The sequence below is a fragment of the Oreochromis niloticus genome, linkage group LG1 (assembly GCF_001858045.2).
Source record: "Oreochromis niloticus isolate F11D_XX linkage group LG1, O_niloticus_UMD_NMBU, whole genome shotgun sequence".
Taxonomy (NCBI): Eukaryota; Metazoa; Chordata; class Actinopteri; order Cichliformes; family Cichlidae; genus Oreochromis; species Oreochromis niloticus.
The window spans coordinates 367,201-391,778 of record NC_031965.2 but is presented as its reverse complement, the minus strand read 5'-3'; the positions used below and the strand labels follow the sequence as shown (position 1 = coordinate 391,778).

General features: G+C 39.9%; 1 protein-coding gene and 1 long non-coding RNA gene across 2 annotated transcripts in view; both read right to left on the bottom strand.

Moving 5' to 3' along the window:
• The window catches only part of LOC100695157 (nuclear receptor ROR-alpha), a 186,109-nt gene that overhangs the window by 101,985 nt on the left and 59,546 nt on the right, over nt 1-24,578 (bottom strand). The gene's annotated exons all lie outside the window — the stretch shown is intronic.
• LOC112846022 (uncharacterized) lies at nt 17,410-18,113 on the bottom strand. The gene is made up of 2 exons (XR_003218834.1): nt 18,055-18,113; nt 17,410-17,719 (listed from the first exon to the last, which is right to left on the bottom strand). It is a non-coding gene; the product is annotated as an uncharacterized LOC112846022 (long non-coding RNA).

Below are 24,578 nucleotides of genomic sequence, written 5' to 3'. Positions count from 1 at the left end.
TGAAAGTGACACCATCTATTCTCCTGCTAAACATAAGTTTTTTGCTTTTGCAACTGCAGTCACTACCTGCTGATATGTACCTGCTAAATTACCCACGTATCAATCAGGTCAACACCAGAGTCTCTGAGAGGGATTCTTTCTAAGACCCCTTAAAATGTCACCTACAATTTGAACAAAGCCTAAAACTAATGGCTTATCTTTTGGTTTAGTACAGCCAACAGCTAAAGTGTGTGTCTAGTCTTTGTGCTACAGACCTTCTGGATGAATCCCAGCCCGTATATGCAATGACACTAAGCTGACTCAAACAGCTTGACTTTGGGGGGAAAATTCAAATAAAGACTTGCATTTCTGTTCACATACTATACGAGTAAGCACAGCGTTAGCGTTAGTATTCTATAGGGGACATTGCACTCACTCCCATTTGTATTCCAAAGGCTTCCCATCACCTGAATGTTACCCCATCTTCTAAATCCACCAGGAGTAAACCAAACAGTTTTCACTTCATTTTAACAGTCCGTCCCTGGTTTACTGCATTGTAGCCCAAAATCTGTCTGCGCACACACACACACACACACACACACACACACACACACTGGGTTCAGACTGGTTTCATTTATCAAAAGAGTTTGCAATGTAAAATCAATGTTTGAAGGAGCATGAAGAGTAAAGTGAAAGTGAATGCACCTAAAGGCTCATCTGATGTAATTATCAGTGATGCATTAAACCAAATCAGATGACATTTACAGAATAACCCTGAAGGCAGCACCGTTTATAGGATCCTTCTCCTAGACTGTATAAGAGACACAAGACACTGAGTTATGTGTCACTTACATGGACCGATTAGAAAAGATGGCAGCCACTGTGAAGTCACCTGTTGGTTACTAATGTCTAATCCTGACTTGTAATCAGAAGGTAGACTACAGCATTACCTGACTCATCGTGGATTTTAAACTTCGCAAAAGAGTAAAGATTACCAGATCCAGGTCTTACGACATGCTGTATTGCAAGACCTTAAACTAATTGGGAAAGGTAAATAGTCTCCTTTTCATGTTCTTCTATACAATTGAACTTGTCTTTGCAACCAGAGGGTGGTGGTTAACACTGCTGCCTCACAGCAACCGTCACAGTGGGTTCAAACCACATGCATGGTTGTCTGTCTGTGTTAGCCGTGTGATATATAGAGATTGACAGACCACGTGACTTTCGTGCATTGCATGTTGGGTACGAGTGGCAACAAAATCAAACACTGCATCAAGCGCTAGTATTTCCAGCACCGGTAATCATTAATTCTGCGGTTTTAATCCGTACTTGCATGTTATTTGCCCCAAAAACAGTTATGTACTAAAACGACGGAGAACACAGCAGGTCCGTACAAAGACAGACTTGAAGAAAAGGCAAAAAAAAATTACGAGGAAAAAAATCAAAGGAGTGAAAGGGTCAGACCCATACGAGCATACAGAGCGGAGTAAGGACGTTAGCGTGCTGCCCAACTTTCATCACACACATATTTATCATTATATGGTCCTAAGTGTGAGTGCAGACACTCACAAGATGTTTATTAACTTCAGATCCCTGCAACAAGCCCAGGTCCAGTTTACTTTGGTGATTTGGACTATTCCATTTCACAGCTGTTGTTACATTCTTTTCCTTTATCTCCTGTACAGGCCAACGCATCTATTTGTCGTTTCACGTTGTAGTATTACACAACATTTTCAGATTCAACAGAAATAAAATGAGTGTTTCATAATTCATTCAGTTTATTGTCTTTATTTATAACTGGCATTATTGTTTCATTCTATTATAGAATCTTACAAGAAAGAGGCAAAATTGTATTCCATCATGCTTTATTAGCTGCTTCGGTGAAAAACAAATCAACAATGCAAAAAAAAAACAAAACATTGCAAAACAACATACTGGAAAACAGTTATTCATCACTTGATTGCTTCAATACAACCCTTGGGCACATATGTGCAGGACGTTTCATGGCTGTTTTGATCTCGCTCTCTCTCTTAACCGATCAAATCTCGCTGTGGTAGCAGCTTTAAACTCGGTCTGACCCAGGCTGATAGAGGCGCCCAGTCTGGATCGCATTCCTGCATTTTGTAGGCTGGTTTTACAAAACACAACATTAGCCCGCAAAGCCACAGTGAACAAAGCAGCATAGCGCAACGAATTCAATTCAAATCAATATAAGACTTATTTGTAACCTACATCAACAATTATGTTATGATAAATTACGTAATAACTACAACAGAAGACGTACCTTTGTGGAAATGCTTGGAGCAGACTAACATGTGAGCTGGAGTGTTCTGGAACGTTATATTTGGTCTTCGAATGGCTACAATCCAAGTCATCCGTCGGCTCTTTGTTACTTCAGAAACATGGCTTGAACAATTTCTCTTCCACGACGTAATCCGATAACAACCGATCTCTTTACCCGTCGGCTTCCCCGTGGCTGTCATGCGACCGGCTATTGCAGTTAATAATACAACAGCTTCTTGCCATTTTTTGTGTTTCTTTTTATCTCTGTGTGACTGTTTTCATGTGAAAGCCTGCGTGCGCTAGTACCGCTTGCCACTCCTTCCCAGAATCCTTTGCGGTTTTACCCCGGAATGACGTCACATTTTCAATCTCTATTGGCAACCTGCCGGGGAGTACATAAAACCCTACAACAACTGGGATAGGCTCCAGTCACCCTGAACCCAGTCAATGGAAATAAAATAAGCTTTGTAAAGGTTTTGTTTATCACAGATAGCAAATTTTCCAACAGATCCATTTTTTTGGCTAATGTGTATTTGTATCAGCAGCTCCTTATTAACGAGCACACACCATCAGAAGAGCAGAATGACATTTTTTACAGATGACATTTGCCACTAACGAGGACAAACAAATACTGAGTTTCTCAGATGATCAACGTGTTACTCAAATCACCGACATGATCATTTGTATTGAATTCCAAACAAGGAAAAACTGACATATTAGTGATCTCAGACATGTGGGCCCCTCGGTGTGTACTGCATGTTTTGTCTTGATGGTGTTTATTGTATACTTTAGAAACAGCTCTGAGGGTTCCTGTTACATCAAGATTTCATCAGCCTGACATCACAGACCAACAGTACAAAGCTGTTTCTGGAGCCTGAACACAGCTTTTGGTTCGTCAGCTGCCTCTGCAGCTCTGAACTGTCAGAGAGAAAAATCAAAGGCCAAAACACTTCTGTTCAAACACCAGTCAGACAAATCAAACACAGCTGATTCCCATTAGAGAAATCATGATCTGTCCATGTTCAAGCCAACAAGACATCAGCACCAAAGGCCAGAAATCCTGAACCTGCTGTGAGAAACAAATCAAGGAGGGGACAAGTGATACCGTGTGATATGTTGTTGCATTTTGTAATTAATTTTTGTATGTTTTGTAGAGTTTTTGTGTGTAACTTTGTTAAATAAAGGCCTTAATTTTCTGATCTTGTGACAGATTGAGAGTAGTGTAAGTGCTCAAGTTATGCCACAAGGTGGCACCTCCCATAAGTAATAAAAATCACACATGAATTATGATTTTTTGCGATTTTGTTTATATTATTTGAGTTTATATCGGTTTCTATTCCACTTTATTCTGATGTTGGTGAGGTTGGTAAGAGAGGAAAACGCACAACCTGTGGACTGTCTCACTGTTTCTCTGTTCTTTTCAGAATAAAATATAATCTGTTGGCAGGTTTCACAGAAAACGCCTGTTACAAAACCAACGTTTTTACAACAAATACCTCAATGAAGTTTTGAAGGGCCCCCTTCAAAACTTCAAAAGAGTCCAGGCCCATATTTGCATTTATTTCCTTTTGAAGTGGATGAATTATGTATCTGACAATAAAATTAAAGCTTGTGCTCCCAAATCTAACTCATTTTGTTTTTCATAAATCACTTCATCTGTCATGATCTGGCCATGTGAAGCAGGCAGGAGAGGACCCAAACACAGACTCATGGAGGTGAAAATGAACTCAAAAATACAACTTAATTAACTAAACTTGGAATATACATAAAAGTAAACAGGCAGGGAGGCAGAGCACACAGCGGGGAATGAGGGAGAATGCAACGCTAGACAAAGGGAAACAGAAAGCTTAAATACACAAGGAATGACGAGGGAACAGGGAACACATGGGGAACACAGCTGAGACAAATTAGACACAACGAGACAGAGGAAGCAAAACTTACCACACTGAACATGGAATGAATAAAACAGGAACATATGAGACGTAGACTGTAACAATAGGGCATGAAACATGACGGACTGGGGAAACGTAGGATAAACATGATAGATGGGGAAACATGGAAGAAACACAAGGAAGGGAAACAAGACACACACAAACCCAGACACGCAAAAACCTTTTCATTCAACCACCTGCAACTCATCCTTGGTGCATGGTTTATTTGACTATGCTTTATAAACTTCCTTCTAATTTCCAATCTGTAACAAACCCAGTGTGCAGTGTTGTGTGTTCAGTGTGGGAAAAGTGTGATTCCGTGGAGAATAATCTGCTCTGGCTCTGTCACCTCAGTATGTATGAGTGAGAGGAGGTGACAGTGTCTCCTCCTCCATCTGCTCCCAGCAGACTGAGAATGTAAAAAGGTGGCCCTCTGCCCACCTCTCTGTCAGAAGGTGAGAGCCAGGATAACAAATCAAACACCATCACGTCTTTAAGAACAAGGATGTGCAGAGCTGTAACCAGGCATATCATGAAGCTACGGGAAAGAGCTGTTGAAGCTACAGTGCAATGAAAAAGTATTTGCCCAGTATTCAAGTATGTATGCAGCAGGGTTTTAATAGTTTTGCAATTTTCATTAGTTTTTATTTTTATTTAGTTTTGACTTCAGATTTTCAATTTTATATTAGTTTTAATTGGTTTTTACCAATTGTTTGCTAGTTTATTTTAGTTTTTATTTTTTGGAAAATCCTTAGTTTCAGTTTAGTTTTGATTAGTTTCAGTTATAGTTTTAGTTGTGTTTGCAATAAAGTGTAACAAAATCCCAGTTTCATCATATCAGTCATTCTCTTCTGCTTATCCTTGGGTATGTTGCTATTCCAGCTACCATACCCTGCACCCTGGACAGGTCGCCTGTCTGTCACAGGGTTAACATGCAGAGACAGACAACTCACATTCCCACCTATGGGTTCTTTAAATAAATAAATAAATAAATTAGGGCAGATGAACAACCGTTGATACCAGGCAACTATAAAATGTATATCTTGGCCGCAATGAGACTATTAACTCTTGCAGCACCGGGTGTTCGTAATTTTGGTTCAAGTGAATTGATAAACCTTTTGAAGGCAATTGACTCACACAGTTATGTAGATATCCCAGTCCTGTTGTCTCGGGATGCATCACGCTGCCTTGCCTGGTGTTAGCTTCTGTTTCTGGGGATGAGGGTTGGGCGTGCTCCCTTACCTTCTCCAGGTAAGCTAGGTTAGCCTTCTTGTGTGAGCTTTTCAAGTGCACTTTAAGGTTTGTGGGATTTTTTTCCCTTTAGAAATGTCCCTCATAATTTGTCTCGTTCCACTACAAGACACTTGCTTTATCCAAAACACAGTCATATTCAAAGTAATCCCAAACTGGACTCTGGCGCTTTCTCCAGACTTTTCCTGACATGATTCTGCGCGTGGACGGAGCAGCGACACAGACGACTCGACTAATGTACTGCCACCTGCTGGCATAATGAGACACAGCAAGAAAAAAAACCTGGAAACTAAACTTAATTTTCACCCTTGACTGTTGTATGACACGCAGACATCAACGAAAACTAAACGCATTTTTGCTATAAATTCAGTTAATTTTAGTTAGTTTTGTGAACACTCATTACAGTTTTAGTTAGTTTTCCTTCTTTTGTTTTTATTTAACGAAAATGTTTTTTCACTTCTAGTTTTCGTTATTTCGTTAGTTTTAGTTAACGATAATAACCTTGGTATGCAGCCATTATCATCCTGGTTTTAACCATCATGAAAATAACATAAGGAGGAGTCTTTGTAGGCATTCATACTCTTCATACATAACAGGAATATCAGGAGCTGTCGGGATCAGAGTCAGGATCAAGTCACCAAATGAAACAAACAACAACCACTCAGACACCAAACGGTAAATGGACTGGGTTTTATATAGCGCTTTTCTACTCTTCTCAGCACTCAAAGCGCTTTATACAACTTGTGCATTCACCCATTCGCAAGCACATTTTTTTTTCTAAGTGCTTTCTAACTAACATTCACACACATTTATACTCCAATTGATGCCTCAGAGAGCAATTTGGGGTTAGTATCTTGCCCAAGAATATTTGGGATGCAGACCAGGGGAAGCCAGGAATCGAACCACCAACCTTCCGATCAGTAGCAGTAGATGATCTGCTCTACCACCTGAGCTACAGCCACCCTGAATGACAGCATAAAGCAGAGGTCAGTGTGAAATTAGGATTCAAACTTTGTTGCCTGTTATCTTTTTACAACTATTAAAATGTACATACATACAAGTGTGTCAGTGAAAGCAGCTTCCCTGTAAATGCACTGCAACATGAGTTTATGAAATATGTGGCTTTGCAAGTAGAAAGATGGCTGCACACTGTAGAGATTTTAACAACATATGGGCCTCTACGTATTTAGTTAATGAAATCAGATCCTCAGTTTGTGGAGAGCAGATTGCTGTGTTTGAGGATTACAATTTGAATTATTGTCACAAGAAACTGATAAAGAACTACAAGAACAGATGCACAGTGGGAACATCTAAGATGTAAAGCTTGATTAAAAAAAAAAAAGGACTTTTTATTGAGCTTTATGCATCCAGGAATAGAGTGGTGACGACCAGCATAGAACAGAGCAGAATAGCCCTTTATTGTCATTGTACAAGTACAACAAAAATATGGGTGCTCCACACCCACTGTGCAGGAGGAAAAGGAAAAAAAAGACAGACAGCAGTTTCATGGCCGACCTGACCATGAAACTGCCTAATAATTTCCTGCATTTTGGGTGCACAATAAACTGGTCACACAGCTGAATTATGTTTTTTATTTAAAAAAAAACAACAAAAAAAAAACACCCCTAAATGGATTGCAGACACCTTGGAGATACAGAAGTACTATAAGAGTATCCATTACTAGGTGTGTATTAAAAATTCACAGCTGAAATTTAATGGAAGAGAAATTACAGAACAATATTGCATCTGAAGGTCCACTAAATAAAAAAACCCCCACAGCCCTCTTTAGTGTGAAAAATGAAGGATAAAGCAGGGTGTGCTGTGCAGTAAGGGTGTGCTCACAGTAAGACTACATTGTGGTTGATATGTCCGTACTGACATTAGGTAGAGAAATGCATTTCCCATCAATATCTCAGTTATCACATCACAGTTTCAAGACAGTGACAACGTTTAGCTCGAGCGCACACACTGGGACTTCACTAGCTAATGTGTACATCTATGCAGTATAGAAAGTCTATGTGCAAAGTAAAGAGGCAGAGGTTTTGTTCACTTGTCTTAGAAAATGAAAGCTTTTTAAAAGTTCTGATCTCTTCAAAGTTGCAGATTCTCATGATGTATCAAAGATCTACTGCAGCCTGTACCACGTAAGCGGTTGTTGCTAAACTTCAGAATGCTCTTCTGTTGATGTAGCACGCCTTAAAAATGTTAGTCTTTGTGTACCTTTGTGTATCTCTCATTAATAGTTTTTAATTTTCTTTATGTGAATGGTAAATAATTTTGAATCTGCTGCAAATAAATATAATGCTACAAAAAAACTGAGGAAAGAGAGAAATGTTCACACTGAGAATTGCGATGCTCTAAAATTACGCATTTCATGTCCATGAATTTTCTTTCTACAGCATGACATTAACACAATTTCATAAACAGTTGGTGTGAAAACACACAAACGACAAAGACAAAAAGGACTGCAAAGCCTTTAACGTTAATACACAGGCAGGAGATTCTCTGGTAGGAAGAGAAAGAAGCTAAGTAATATAGTATGAGAACATAGTATGAAGCATGAAAGAAACCCTCTAATGTAGGACGTAAAAACAGACGTAGTGCAATGGGAAATGTATTGCGATGCAAGCAGAAAAGAAGATTTCTGGTTTAACGAGAAAAAGAAAAAAATTAGAGAGAAAAACAGGCTTTTAGGTTCAGGAAGCAAGAAGTTTTCCTACTTAAGAAGGAATTAAATAGGAAGGATTTGAATTAGGTAGCATGGATGAGCAAAGCATCCTTTCCAGTTAAGTAGGGAGGACGAAATAAGATTTCCTTTTCAAATGAGACAAGATGAATGAGAGCTTAGAATTAGACTGAGGAAAGTAAGGAAAAATTAATTTCCTCTCTTTTAATTTTCCTTTAATTTACATAACGTTAACCCCAGCTAACCTGGTCTATGACAGTGAGTAAATCTGTAAATACTGGCTTCATGCATTTAACAGAAATGATCATTTTTCAGTCAATTAAATGATAAATTTAAATTAATGATAAATTACAACACAAGGTAGTTTCCTTTGTGGAATAATGACTTCATAGTGTAGTGATTTACACACACAATCACCTAATAAGTGAAAGCCCTGTGGTTTAAGACTAGGAGGCACCATGAGAAGTATGCGTCAGGATGAGCATCCAATGTAAAAAAAAAAAAAAAAAAAAAAAAAAATCTTCTAAATTACACATGTGGATCCATCCAGTGTGGCAACCAACAGTGAATGTGGGAGCAGCTGAAATTTGTTTAATAGGTAAAAATCTTAATTTTTGTTTCCTTTGTTGAGGAATTTTCCTTCTAACTTCCTCCAAAGCACTCAATCTGAGCCGGTCCTCTGATGTACTTGTAGCCCACTCCTGGGTAAGTACACCTCACTCTAGGTTCGTGGATGAGCTGGACATGAGTGCGAATAATCATAACACACAGAAATTTCAGTTAACTGTGACTTTAGTTTCAACAGGTAACAGTTTCACAACAATTTCACAACAAAACAACAACTAGGGCTCTTAAAATAAAATAGAAATAAAATGCATTGTCCTTAATTATCGAGATCGTCCCTTTGAAAGTATTTTGTTAGGTTGCAACTAGAGATGGACCGATCCGATATTACGTATCGGTATCGGTCTGATAGGGGAGACCGGGGATAGTTGTAACGTGGGTCAGTTGTAACACTTCTAATTTCTCCAATCAGGGCTAAGTTTAAAATCATGTGATTCACTCTGTACATGCGCAATTCAGTTCTTCTATCACTGGTGAAAAATCAGCATCCTTCGACAAACACAGACAATTTTAGAAGAAAAAAACTAATTTGTATGCCAAAAAGTAAGTTTTTTGACTTTATTTCATTTTCTAATAGCACTAACTGCTTTGCAGTTAAACTCATCAAACTTAAATTATGTTATTTGTATGTCTATGGGGATATATTCTGTGCATGTCTTTAGTGCTAATGTTTTAGGTGTTAGCTGTAATGCGAGCTAGATCGTGGCTATAGGAGTCTGGGTCAGTTGTAACAGCAACAGCCTGGGTTAGTTGTAACAACCATGCAAATGTTACAACTTACCCCACTATTACTTTAACTCATATTTTTTTGTTTTCTTTGAATTACAGTATGCCTAGGTCATGGAAAAGACAGACTGACCGAGGGGTGCCTCTCAGTATTTTGGAGAGAGCATCAAATGATGTTAGAAATCAGGGAAAGTCCACCAGATCTGTGGCAAAATTGTATGGCATTTGCCATGTCACTTTGCACCGATTTTGTAAAGAGAGGAAGAAGCTGGAAGAGCAGGGAGCAATGGAACTCCCACGTGTAGGATACCATAGTGGAAAGAAGGTCTTCACTGATGAACAAGAGAAGGAATTAACAGAATACCTGATGAAAGCTGCAGATGCATTTTATGGACTATGTCCACGTGAAGTAAGCAGATAGGAAGCAATAAAGGATAAGACAAGGGAAAGTTAGAAATTTGTAATGGTAGCAATTAAAAATATAGTATATCAGAAATACTAACATATTTCGTGATTAAAATTACAGGTAAAAGAACTGGCATATCAGCTTGCAGTGAAACATGGATGCAAATATCCAAAGTCATGGGACAAATTCTCAAGGGCTGGACCAGACTGGTTCTCAGCCTACATGAAATGAAACCCAACTTTGTCCATTAGAAGTGCTGAGGCTACAAGTCTGGCACGGGCCACCAGTTTTAATCAACACAATGTAGCAATGTTTTTCAAAAAATTTGATGAAGTGCTAAAGAGACACACCTTAACAGCAAATGACATATGGAATATTAATGAGACTGGCATAACAACTGTGCAAACCCCAGACAGAGTGATTGCAAAACGTGGCACTAAACAAGTTGGAGCAATGACATCAGCAGAGAGAGGTTCACTGGTCACCCTTGCATGTGCAGTTAATGCCATTGGCAACACAATTCCTCCAATGTTTGTGTTCCCACGCATACGTTATGCAGACCACTTTGTCAGAGATGGGCCAGTAGGAAGTATTGGCAGTGGAAATAAGTCAGGATGGATGCAAGAAACAGAGTTCCTCATCTTTCTAAAGCACTTTGCAAACCACACCAAGGTCAGCAATGAAAAAAAAGTGATTCTTCTCATGGATAACCACAGTTCACACCTGTCAATTGCAGCCATTGACTTCTGCAAGAGCAATGGAATTGTGATGCTCACATTTCCCCCTCACTGCAGTCACAAACTCCAACCACTTGACAGGAGTGTTTATGGCCCACTGAAAAAGATGGTGAACAGTGCAAGTGATTCCTGGATGAGAATGAATCCAGGAAAGACCATGACAATATATGAAATACCAGGTCTTGTCAGGACGGCACTTCCAGCAGCAGCTACACCAAAGAATATACAGGCTGGATTCCAGTGCTGTGGAATTTGGCCATACAATCCAAACATATTTGAGGACAGTGACGTTGCTCCATCACAGGTCACAGATCGTCCTTCTCCAGCAGTCCATATGGACATTTCTCCAGCTGACCAACAGTCCACTCCCCTTGCTGCTCATCTCACCAGTCCTACAGCTGACGACATGACCACTCCTCCAGATGCTCACGTCTCCAGTCTCCCAACTGACCTCCAAGCTGCTCCCTCATCAGGCTGTGATGAAAACCCACAGACCTCCTTGGGCTTTAACCCAGAAGATGTGCGACCCTTACCAAAAGCTGGACCTAGAAAAACCCCTTCAACGGGAAGAAAAAGGAAACAAACAGCAATACTCACTGATACACCAGTTAAGATGGCTCTTGAAGCAGACCAGAGAAGCAGGAAAATAAGTTTTCCAAAGAAGAGGCTGTGCCAGAAACAAGGCAAATCCACTCCCACAAACCTAAAACAATCCAAGCTTTCCACATCACGAAAGAAAAATCAGAAAATGAATAACACTGAACAGGACAACACAGATTCCTCAGATGCTGATGAGAATTTCTGTATTGTGTGCATGGAAAACTTCAATAACTCAAAGCCAAAAGAAGCTTGGGTTAAGTGCCTGACCTGTGCACTGTGGGCTCATGAGGCCTGCACTCCAGGACAGCCATACATCTGTCACCACTGTGATTCTGATGGTGATTAAAAACTTGACAAAAACACATACAGTTCATTTGATGAAGCTGGTGCACAGCTACATTTTTTCAGGTTAATTATTATGTTCAAATGTGGCAAGAGTTGTCGGTTATAATCCCCACCGAGCCAATGAAGACTCAATGAAGGCCAACCAAAATTATTGAAAAATTCAGTTGGTGAAAAGTTGTCTTTTTTTTTGTTACAGTATTGTTCAAAATCTATATTTCTGCACTCTGTCACACACTCCTACACACACTCACAAACAGCTACATAAATGTTTATAAGTGCATTCAGGTGTTAAATAAAAAAGATTACATCTTAAGATTTTGTCAGTACCCTTATTTCAATATTACATCTCACCCCAGGGTATGTTACAACTAACCCAGACTATGGGGTTAATTGTAACATTTCACTCTTTGTGTTTGAGAGCATACCATGCAATGGGTAATTGTGCTGCAGAGAAAATAGCTGCACTATTTAATAGCAGAGACATGTAAATACTTTGCATTACATTTTGAATCAACTACCTTAAAAGAGCTCCAATTTACAGACAGAAATGTCAAAAATATTACAACTATCCCCGGTCTCCCCTACTGACCTAAATTGCTGGATCGGATATCGGCGAGAAATAAAAAATGTAATCCGATCCATTAAATATCAAAAAAACACCTCACAAAACTTGCAACACGGCGTAACTCAGCTCATAACCGTAGCACGTCGGAGCAGTGTGCCTCACGTGATAGAGCGGCTGTGTGTATTTGTAGCCTCGCTACCAAACCAGCATTTCATCTCCGAGGAAGTTATCCCAGAGAGAAGTAAAGCAAGTGTGTAAGTTCATCTCTGAATGTTAGTAAAGCATTCCAGCGTTAAGCTTAACAACCGATATATGGAGCGACTGCCTCTCTCTCTCCCTCTCCTGCTGCTAATTCAATCGTGAAACTGATCAATGATCAGCTGATCGGCTTTTCTGTCGCGAGTCCGTCTCTCTTCTTTGTTTTTGGCCCACTTTGCACCAGAAAGAGGAAACCAGCGGCTGAACAACAGCAGCACGTTTAAGCTTGATAAGCTGTTGTTAGAATGTATTTAATATTACTTTCTACACCAGGATCCTTTTCTACGTAGCTGACGGCTGGTAACTGTGCAGGGCGGATCTAGCAAAGTGTAGCCAGGGGGCCGACAGGGCATGAACAGGGAAAAGGGGGCACAAAGACATACTTTTCTTTCTTATTCTCATTTAAAATGTCTCGCTTTTAATAAATAATTATCTGAATCTTACACCCAAAGTTTTAATCTGATGTAAAATGTATAGAAGTCCATTACTGTATATAGTAACTGTTAAGTCTAATATACCCTAGTAAGCTATAGTACTTTTTCCTTTGGGAAGGTACCATCTGTGCAGTCTGCAATTCTGTTGAAGAAAGATGTTGAATCTATTTAATTATTCTTGAAAAATAATTTATTTCTGTGCATTTTTTTTCACCCTGCATCAAATTAAAGTTGATTACATCGATTAAGCATCATGAGGTGGAGGGTGGGGGGTTCCCTATTTTTTTTTTTGCTGGGAGTTTGCAACCCTATTAGTTAGGTTGCTTAATATTTCTGCTAAGTACTCTTTAAAATACCAGAATAGGGAGGATGGAGCAGGTTTAAGTTTATTAGATTGATCAGTGTTGCTGAACTATGAAATATTTTGGGTGCAGTGTATTTTTTTTACATACAGGTAAAACAGAATAGCTTTAGTGTTGTTGTTTATTTAAACTTGAGTATGAACTTATACAAAATGCAGCAAGATATTAAAAAAAACAGTTTTATTGATTAAAAAACACACTATATCGGATTCATATCGGTATCAGCAGATATTCAGATTTATGATATCGGTATCGGTATCGGACATAAAAAAGTGGTATCGTGCCATCTCTAGTTGCAACCTTATAGTTCAGTTTATACCTCAGAGTTTATAGAGTAGAGGGTCAGTCAAGTCAAAGCACAGATCGGATGAGGGACTGATCTGTAAGGATCTGTCAGTCAGCAAACAGTCTAGTGAAGTTTCACACTTGGTGTTTTTATAGTCTAGAGTGCACTCTTTTTGTCTGTTCACTGTTGCCAGTTGGGGTGACTGGTGGAATCCTACCACAAATCAGATAAACCATTGGCCGTCTGATTGGTTGTGCAGATCTGGATCCTGGAAATCACACTGGGAGGCTCGCCATCAACTGGAATCACTGGTCTTTTCTCGTGGAGTTCAAAGCTCACTAAAAGACCTGACCTGTATTTAGAAACAGGTCTATAGTCTCTGATCTATCACTTTCTTCAGCATTCAAATTAATCATAAACTCAACAACAATAACTGCAATTTGCAATTACTTACATCCTGAAAAAGTGTGGCACTCTTCAGTTAACAGATTAAATTGTAACTCGTATTAGAACTTCTGTCTAACCAACATAGTTGCAATACACACACACGTAACACAATTATTAGACAAATAAAATACAAATGTTAAAACTTAAGATTTCTTAAGAACATATGTTACATTAAATTCGGCACAAAAACTATCGAATTGCATTTGTTCCCTCATAACACAAACACACATCATTTATATGACCCATACAGTAGAAAAATATGCATCAACTACTATGATTAGCATCATCGTTGTGATCACTGAACACAGAAGGTAAGTCAGTTAGCTCACCGAGACAGCGTTAACTTAGCCGCCACCTCTGCTGATTTCGGCAGCTCTGTCATTCGCCTCACTGTTGAAATGTTAGCCGATAACTTCTGAACACTTTTTAACAACTTGCATGAAGCTCTGCTTCTGTAAACGAGACAGTTTCGGCTGCTAATCAAGATCGCGTCGGATTTTTCTTTTTCCTCGAATGGCTGGTAATGATACGCCATGTAAACACACAACTTCCTGTGAACCTCCAAAATAAAAGCTCCTGCTAGGCACAGCAGAAAGTGTGGAAATAAACACATTTTTTCACATTATCACCTCTTGTGACAATAAAATAAACAAATAAAAGAACAATTGTATAACTAAACAAATACCTTATAAAGCTTATCTTATTTTAACCCGTTTCTCCAGCTGGGCTACATACTCATTTCTAATCCTGTCCATTCTGAGGTGCAGTTGGTCTGGCTGAAGTGTGGGAGGTCCCTGATCGACCCAACGGGGGGAGAAAGGTCCGCTAAACCCATCCTGGTCTCAGAGTTAGAGCCTTCAAGCAAAACAGTATCTGTGCTGGGCTATGACACAAGACTCTCCAACTATGGAGGACCACAAGAGCCACGCGCATCGAAATAAAAAATTCTGTGCTTAATTTTAATAAACTGCATTTCAAAATCCTTTTTCGAATTCCACTTTAATAAAAACATTTTCGAATTGCACTTTAATAAACTGCATTTCAAAAAACATTTTCGAATTCCACTTTAATAAACTGCATTTCAAAAAACATTTTCGAATTCCACTTTAATAAACTGCATTTCAAAAACCTTTTTCGAATTCCACTTTAATAAAAACATTTTCGAATTGCACTTTAATAAACTGCATTTCAAAAACATTTTCAAATTCCACTTTAATAAACTGCATTTCAAAAAACATTTTCGAATTGCACTTTAATAAACTGCATTTCAAAACCTTTTTTGAATTCCACTTTAATAAACTGCATTTCAAAAACCTTTTTCGAATTCCACTTTAATAAAAACATTTTCGAATTGCACTTTAATAAACTGCATTTCAAAAACCTTTTTCGAATTCCACTTTAATAAACTGCATTTCAAAAACCTTTTTCGAATTGCACTTTAATAAACTGCATTTCAAAATCCATTTCCCTTTCCTGTTCGCTCAGGGATTAACATGTGGATTAGCAGTTGGATTAACAACTTCATTTTAAAAATCCTGCTGCTATTCAAATTAGCCACACCGTGGGATGTAAGGAGCTCTCTGATTGGCTGGTCAGACAGGCTGTCTGCCAGCCTGGATTTTTCTAGCTCATAGCTTCGCCCTGCTACGAAGCGTGTGTGCTTGTACAAAGGCCGTTCAGCCTCGGGATTTACACTCGGCTCGACACGGATATGTGAAGAATGAAGGGAGCCTGCAGCGAAACGGAGAGCTAACCTCTGACTGAGTGCCCGTTTACTCAGTCTGACCACCTGTTGAAGGTAACGTGCTAACATGGCTAACGCTAGCATCACCACACGTAGCCCCGTTATTTTAAGGTCATTTTAGCTTATGAAAATTTTACGTCGCAGCTGTACGAGCTCGCTACGTGTTTTGTAAGCTGCTGTGCTCTTCACAATAAAGCTGGAAGCAGCTCAGACTGTTAGAACCAGCACTGAGGCCTGTTACATTTATACAGTGTTAGAGCAATGGCTGCAACCTACAGCCTTTAAACTAGCGATTAAAATGCTGACAGTAAACTCGTCAGTCCAGGTGTTACCACATTACTTTGTGATACTTAGAGTTAAAACAACTGAGACAGGCTGATTAAAATAACAGCTGTCAGTTCTCTCATTCCTTATATCAAGACTGGAGATCACACTACTGATTTCAGTTCATTTAATATGTGAGTGCACAGATTCATTCTCAGCTAGACATAAATGATGATCAAAGGTTGTATATATGATGAATTCATCAAATCCCAGCCTCTAACACAGTGCGCTGAATCTTAGCTTTGAATGTCCAGTATATTCTAATCAGTGCAATTTAAGCATTCACTGAACCTACAATATCTACACCTGTGTGGCAAATATGTGGTAAAGATACAGATAATGAAGTTTAATTATTAATACAATATACATCATGAGAAACGAAAGCTGAAATTGATTCAGTTTAGTACTTTTCTCTGTATGTTCTGTGATTATAAAGGCCTTAAATTCTGTGATATATACTGTAAATGATTTTCACAGAGGTCTTAAAGTACTTAAATCACTGCTGATAGTCTGGTTGTTTATATTTTCATGTTTTTGTGTCTGTAGGGCTGTTTGATGACGATTTGGACTCCTCTGGGTGATGAGGACACACCCACATCTGTTCCATACTGCAGCCATGGATGGTGTTACAGCTCTGAGTCAGCTTTGGGCCATCAGATGCACACACTGGAAAACCAGCGCCTGTACTTCATGCAGGAGAGATGACCTCAGTGATGATTGACTCTGCATCCTCTACTTTACCTCCTAATCTCTTTCTCTTTAACACACAATTAAAATCACTCCAAAAGAGTGTAAACTTACTGAGGAAGTCTCTAACTTGTACACATTTGTACTTTTACTTGTTTTATGAGTTATTTTTAAGAAGAGTAAAGTTATTCACAAAGTTTTTATTCTTCTGTATTTATTCTTTTGTATCATGTACCACAGTCATACTGAACTTTACAGACCTGGTGAATTGGGGGGAAAAAAAGTCATATATATACATGAATGAATCATTCAGCTTCAGCAGTATTTCTATTCATCTTATGAATTCCAGTCTAATGTCAATTCACTGTTTGAGTTCAGTTTTGGTCTTAAACTCCAGAGAATACCACCTAGTTCAACAATCTTTTTATCTGATTATTTGCAAAACGGTTTTCTTCTGAGAGATGCTGCTAGAGCTGAAATTGAGCCCAAAGAAACAACAACAAAGTTTAGTTCCTCTGGATTTTCCATGGAAAATTGCTTTATCACTCACTCAGGTGACTTCTCCAGTGTCACGGATGAGTGATGAATGTATCTCCCACTGGAAACCATTGTGTCCAGTTAAAGTCAATCGACTTTTTTAAGGAGAGTTGTTAGATGCTGTGCTCATGAGGACAATGAGTTTTAACTTGGAGCACAATAAAAAAGCTGCCATATTGGATCAACGAACAAAACACTTAATTGAGCAGAATTAAGTCAAAATGTAATATCCTCATATGACACATCACACATGACCCAGCATTGTTCTAAGAAACTTTCTTATTGGAAGTTTTCACAGCTGCCAGAAAGTGACAGATTTCTGTCTGGTCTTAATGTGTGGTCGTTGCTCTCTCGTTTTCTCTGGAATTGCTGCGCAGAGGATGTAACACCCATGATAAGCGCTGAGGTGTGTGTCCTTGTCAGGAATTAGCCATCCTCAGCTTCCAGGTTAAGAAAAGTGGAACCAGAAGATATTCAAATACATCTCTTCACAGCTGCTGATGAATTCTACAAAAAACAAAGTTTGTTAAAAACATTTGCAGGTGAATCACCACTGATTTATCAGTGACATCCATTTACTCAAAAATTACTGACAAGTGGATAACTAGAATATATAGTTTATAATTTCAACAATGTACTGTACAAAATGGAACTGTATATGACAAATGTGGTGTGGTGCTTGTGGAATTTTTAACAAGGGCCCTACAAAACTTTACAGTACTCATGCTGCCAAACTTCTGATGGCTAGGTGTGCAGTTCCTGCTTTAAATGCATTCACTTTTAAGATTAAGAAATCTAAGTGATAAGAGGCCAGAAATGTTTGAACTTGCTTATGAACCTACATCACTGAGGTCATCTCTCCTGCATGAAGTACAGGCGCTGGTTTTCCAGTGTGTGCATCTGATGGCCCAAAGCTGACTCAGAGCTGTAACACCATCCATGGCTGCAGTATGGAACAGATGTGGGTGTGTCCTCATCACCCAGAGGAGTCCAAATCGTCATCAAACAGCCCTACAGACACAAAAACATGAAAATATAAACAACCAGACTATCAGCAGTGATTTAAGTACTTTAAGACCTCTGTGAAAATCATTTACAGTATATATCACAGAATTTAAGGCCTTTATAATCACAGAACATACAGAGAAAAGTACTAAACTGAATCAATTTCAGCTTTCGTTTCTCATGATGTATATTGTATTAATAATTAAACTTCATTATCTGTATCTTTACCACATATTTGCCACACAGGTGTAGATATTGTAGGTTCAGTGAATGCTTAAATTGCACTGATTAGAATATACTGGACATTCAAAGCTAAGATTCAGCGCACTGTGTTAGAGGCTGGGATTTGATGAATTCATCATATATACAACCTTTGATCATCATTTATGTCTAGCTGAGAATGAATCTGTGCACTCACATATTAAATGAACTGAAATCAGTAGTGTGATCTCCAGTCTTGATATAAGGAATGAGAGAACTGACAGCTGTTATTTTAATCAGCCTGTCTCAGTTGTTTTAACTCTAAGTATCACAAAGTAATGTGGTAACACCTGGACTGACGAGTTTACTGTCAGCATTTTAATCGCTAGTTTAAAGGCTGTAGGTTGCAGCCATTGCTCTAACACTGTATAAATGTAACAGGCCTCAGTGCTGGTTCTAACAGTCTGAGCTGCTTCCAGCTTTATTTGTGAAGAGCACAGCAGCTTACAAAACACGTAGCGAGCTCGTACAGCTGCGACGTAAAATTTTCATAAGCTAAAATGACCTTAAAATAACGGGGCTACGTGTGGTGATGCTAGCGTTAGCCATGTTAGCACGTTACCTTCAACAGGTGGTCAGACTGAGTAAACGGGCACTCAGTCAGAGGTTAGCTCTCCGTTTCGCTGCAGGCTCCCTTCATTCTTCACATATCCGTGTCGAGCCGAGTGTAAATCCCGAGGCTGAACGGCCTTTGTACAAGCACACACGCTTCGTAGCAGGGCGAAGCTATGAGCTAGAAAAATCCAGGCTGGCAGACAGCCTGTCTGACCAGCCAATCAGAGAGCTCCTTACATCCCACGGTGTGGCTAATTTGAATAGCAGCAGGATTTTTAAAATGAAGTTGTTAATCCAACTGCTAATCCAACTGCTAATCCACATGTTAATCCCTGAGCGAACAGGAAAGGGAAATGGATTTTGAAATGCAGTTTATTAAAGTGCAATTCGAAAAAGGTTTTTGAAATGCAGTTTATTAAAGTGGAATTCGAAAATGTTTTTTGAAATGCAGTTTATTAAAGTGCAATTCGAAAATGTTTTTTGAAATGCAGTTTATTAAAGTGGAATTCGAAAATGTTTTTTGAAATGCAGTTTACTAAAGTGCAATTCGAAAATGATTTTATTAAAGTGGAATTCGAAAAAGGTTTTTGAAATGCAGTTTATTAAAGTGGAATTCGAAAATGTTTTTGAAATGCAGTTTATTAAAGTGGAATTCGAAAATGTTTTTTGAAATGCAGTTTATTAAAGTGCAATTCGAAAATGTTTTTTGAAATGCAGTTTATTAAAGTGCAATTCGAAAATGTTTTTATTAAAGTGGAATTCGAAAAAGGATTTTGAAATGCAGTTTATTAAAATTAAGCACAGAATTTTTTATTTCGATGCGCGTGGCTCTTGTGGTCCTCCATACCAACGAGGCTGAATTAAAACAATTCTCTGAGGAAGAGTGGGCCAAAATTCCTTCACAGTGATATTAAAGAGTCACAGCCAGTCGTCGCAGATGCTTGATTGCAGTTCTTGCCTCAAGGCTGGCACAGCAATTAGTTAGGTTTCTACTGCAGTAGGGGCAGTTTAGATAGCTTCTTCTTTGTTTGATATTAAAATGTGTTTGTAATTTACAATAAATATTCAAACAAATAAGAACAAAGGGGGCAAATAGTTTTTCATAGCTTCAGCAGCTCTTTCCCTTAGCTTCATGGTATGCCTCGTTAGCTTTATCCCTCTGTAGTTGCTACAGCTCTGCATATCCTCCTTGTTCTTAAAAATCGGCACAGGTACACCTTCTCTGTTCCTCAGGCATTCCTCTCATTCTCCACAATCTGCTAGACACTTCCACAGGTATGTCATCTGGACTGCCTTTCCACTCTTCATCTTCTTCATAGCTGTCCTCACTTCCTTCTTACTCAGTGGTCCCCAACCCCCGGGCCACAGACCAGTACCAGTTCGTGAGTCGTTTGGTATTGGGCCACGAGAGTTGAGGCTCGGGTGTGAAATTTATGGTTTTCAGGGTTTTTAATCATTATTTTTTTATTGTTAACTCTGTTTCCCTGGGTCTTTTCTCGTATGTTATGAATAAATCTTCTTTTTTTGGTACCAGTACTGGTTTTATTTTGTTGTATTTATCTGCGACACCTTAAAAGCCGGTCCATGAAAATATTGTCGGACATAAACTGGTCTGTGGCACAAAAAAGGTTGGGGACTGCTGTTCCTACTGACTGTCCTCCTGCTTCATCCTCTCTCTCTCTCTCATTTTCTACATTCATGAACTCCTTAAAGTACCCCTCCATCTTCTCACTGCCTTCTCTTCTCATCTTCCTCTCCCTCACACACCCCTCCACATTTATCTGAGCCTGACCACTTCCACCACCCACATGCCCGTGCCCCCAAGTGGCTGGGCTAGAACAAGAATAAACTAATACAGAGAACAACATTGAAACAATGACTGAGGGAAAACGGGAAGCACAGGAAAGAAGAATCTTTAAAACACACACAGACACACACACGCATGCACGGACACAGAGAAAGAAATAAAGAACAGAACAACAGATGTTGTGAGATTTTGAGATTTCCCTCTAAGCTAATTTTAATGATGTAAATATAACCTGCTTGTAGTACATTCCACTGCCTGACGGGGGCATGTTTTGTTGTGCAGTACATAACTAAGGTGGAATGAAATAGTTATCAGTGGTTATCATTATCCTTTAAATGATTAATCACAATCTCTGTGATATTGGGCTGTTAATGAACCAAATGATTCTCCCGGTGCTGTACAGCTGAAGTTGATACCGCACCACCCATCCTACCTACGAATCATCAACTGATCGGCCAGAAATATTACAGACCCCAAAAATTCAATTTCCCCGAGTTAATTTACTCCTCCAAGCGGGGAGGCAAGCATCCAATCTGAGTTTAATTTCGGCAGGAGTGAGAGGTGACAGAGGAGAGGTGACACTGAGAATATTAATGAGGACAAGCTTTTATTTTGTAAAACATTTTTCAATTGAAAAAAGTTTATTATTTAAATGTCCCTATAAACCACTAAAAACTCACACACTTTCATGGTGTAATGACAAGTTTTTTTGACATCTGACCAAACAACTTGGTCTAATTAGTTTCTGTGAATAAACGACATACAGAAAACAGCTGTCAGACTGTGGTGTGAATGATAAGCTGCAAGACCTGATATTGGAATTTAAATGGGGTTGGAAATGCCAGCCTCCTGCTCTCACATGTGGTTGGGAGATAACTTACACGCACTGGCCTTGGTGAGCACTTGTATTACTGACACTGTGGGGACAAATCCGTTAGCACAGTCAGATTTTGGAGGCTCAGCCTCCTTTTTGTAAAATCAAGTCACATAAATGCAAATAAGGGTTAGTGGGAGTAGACCAGAATACACTTGCTAAGTATTAGGTACGTTTAGCATAAGGTTAGATTAACATTGCATTAGGATTAGGTTTGGTTAAAATCAATTAAACCTAATCCTAATCCATGGAGGGTCTTAAACTGGGGTGCAAGTTAGAATTATTGGGCTAACTTTAGGTAAGGGTAGAACAAAGTTAATTTGAAGTTAGGCAGACAAAAACATCACTTCAAAGAGATTTAACCAAATAAAATGTTGGCTAATTGAAATCAGGCCTACTCCATATGGACTCTGGCCATTATCTCCAGAGCCACTGAATCTGCCACAGTTTGTGGAACACCATCTTGCTCATCATGAGTCCACAGGAGGGTTGTGGCTCATTCAGGCTCATGCCTTGGCCTCATTTATTTGTTGTACAGCGCTTCTTCCCAAGCCCTCTTTCCCAAAAAACAGTCAGGCACGTGGACCTCTACATGAACCCTTGTGCTCAGCATCAGCAGTGCTCAACGAAAAGCGCACGATCCAGAATAGCGTTCTCGTATCGTTCCAATCAGCAGCTTCCTGTGCATCCTCCGCTTTCCACTCGAGCCATTCGCGTTTATCCCTTCAACAGCTTCGCTTCACCTGCCGATCGAGGCGTCGGTACTGCTCCTCTGCACCTTGCTGTGGTTCATTTGATGTCGTCTTATCCCAGGCGATTTTCGCTCTTCGTCATTCATCAACTAGCTGCCATGTTCAATCTTGGATCCAACGTTCCTTGAAGGCCCCTCTTCGCCGACCGATGGCATTCTCGGTGCTGACTGCCACGGCAGTTCGAAGACACTCCCAGTGCGCCTCCAGATCTTTGGCTTCTTCCAAGGCGGCAAAGCGATTTCAGATCTCGACACTATATTGGTCGCAGAGATCGCAATCCTTGAGCTTGGCAATGTTAAAAGGGCGCATGCGGCAAGCGTCTTGTCTTGTTCGTTTGAGCCGCAACTGGATCTTTGCCATAATGAGATAGTGGTCAGACCCAACATCCGCGCCGTGCCGAGTGACAACGTCAGCGGTAGCTGACCTCCATCGCCTCAATATGCAAACATAGTCGATCTCATTTGTTGTTTGACCATCCGGGCTTCTCCACATCGTCTTATGAATTTGCTTATGACGAAAGTATGAGTTCCCAATGCAAAGATTGTTCGCCGCACAGAAGCTAATCAATCGCAGGCCATTGTCGTTGGTGTTTGCGGCAGATCCATGCGGGCCAATAACCTGCTCAAAGCCATCTCGATCAGGTCCAATCTGTGCATTGAAGTTGCCCATGAGTGTGACGAGGTCACCTCATCCAGGACCGTTTGACGCTCATCGTAGAAGGCGTCCTTGTAAACGTCATCAGCGTCCTCGGTCGGAGCATAAACAATAATCACGGTGGTTTTCGCATGGGCGGAAATAAATCTCGCCACGATCAGTCGTTCAGAGCCTGGTCGCCAACTGGCCAGAGCGGCCGCCGCTCGTTCCAATAGGAGTAATCCCACGCCTTTAATGTGATCGGTGATGTGTAGAGTATGATCTTCTTGTCGCTGTTGCCCACTTCCAGTCCATCTTACCTTGCTCAGGCCCAGGATGTCCAACGGGTATCGCTCAAACTCATGTAGCACTTGTGCTAACCGTCCACTCTGGAATAACGACCACCGACCACATAAACTAGTTGAACCAGCATATCAAGTTCACCCGGGAGGATAGGAAAAATGACAGATTAGCCTTCTTAGACTGGAAGATTCCTATCAGTAATGGGGGACATTTAAATGTTGATGTGTACCGTAAACTAACACATACAGATCTATTAAAAGTTTGACTCTCATCATCCAATGGAGCACAAACTTGGTATCATCCATACGCTACAACACAGAGCGAACTACGTAGCAAACACCCAGGCAGTAGGAGAGCACGCTGTGGAGGCCAGCAGCAGTTTCTAGTCCAGGTTATTCTTCCTCAGGACTCGGAGGAAATGTAGCTGAGGTTAGGCCTTCTTTACCAGGGCGTTGGTGTTGTGGTTCCTGGTGAAATCAGCGGAGATGTGGATGCCCAGAAATCTTAAGGTGGAGACAGATTCTGCCAGTTCTCTAATCATATAGAGTAGATAGAAAAGAGGTGAGTGGACCTGTCTGTGGCTCCTGAAGTCCAGTATAATAATTTGTTTTAAAGACGTTCAGTTTCAGGTTATTTTCTGAGCACCAGTGGGATGAGTTCTCTACCTCCGCCCTGTATGTTGTCTCATCTCCATCAGATATGAGCCCAACCACAGTGGTTTTATTGGCATACTTAGTGATGCTGTTGGTTGGGTGGGTTGGTGCACAGTCATACGTGTACAGGCCATACCGTAGAGAATGCAGCCCTACACAGGGATCCAGGATTAGTGGTGAGGATGTCTGGTATTATGGTGTTGAAAACTGAGCTGTAGTCCATGAAGAGCATCCTCGCGTAGCTCTTCCTGTTCTCCAGATGGCTCAGTGCTCTGTGAAGGGTGATGGTGATGGCATCGTCCATGGAGAGGTGAGGAAGCTCTCACCAACAATTATGAAAAACTGTGTAACTCCACCATGTACTTAGGTCTTTTCATGTTTTTTTTTTTCTGTGTGCCTTAAACAACTCAAAATTTTTACTTTGAAGGTACATTAAGCACTTTTGGAGAAGACAGTCTTAGACAGTTACAAATTGATCTTAGTCTGTTAACTCTAAGACGCAGAGAAGTAAAAATATCTAACT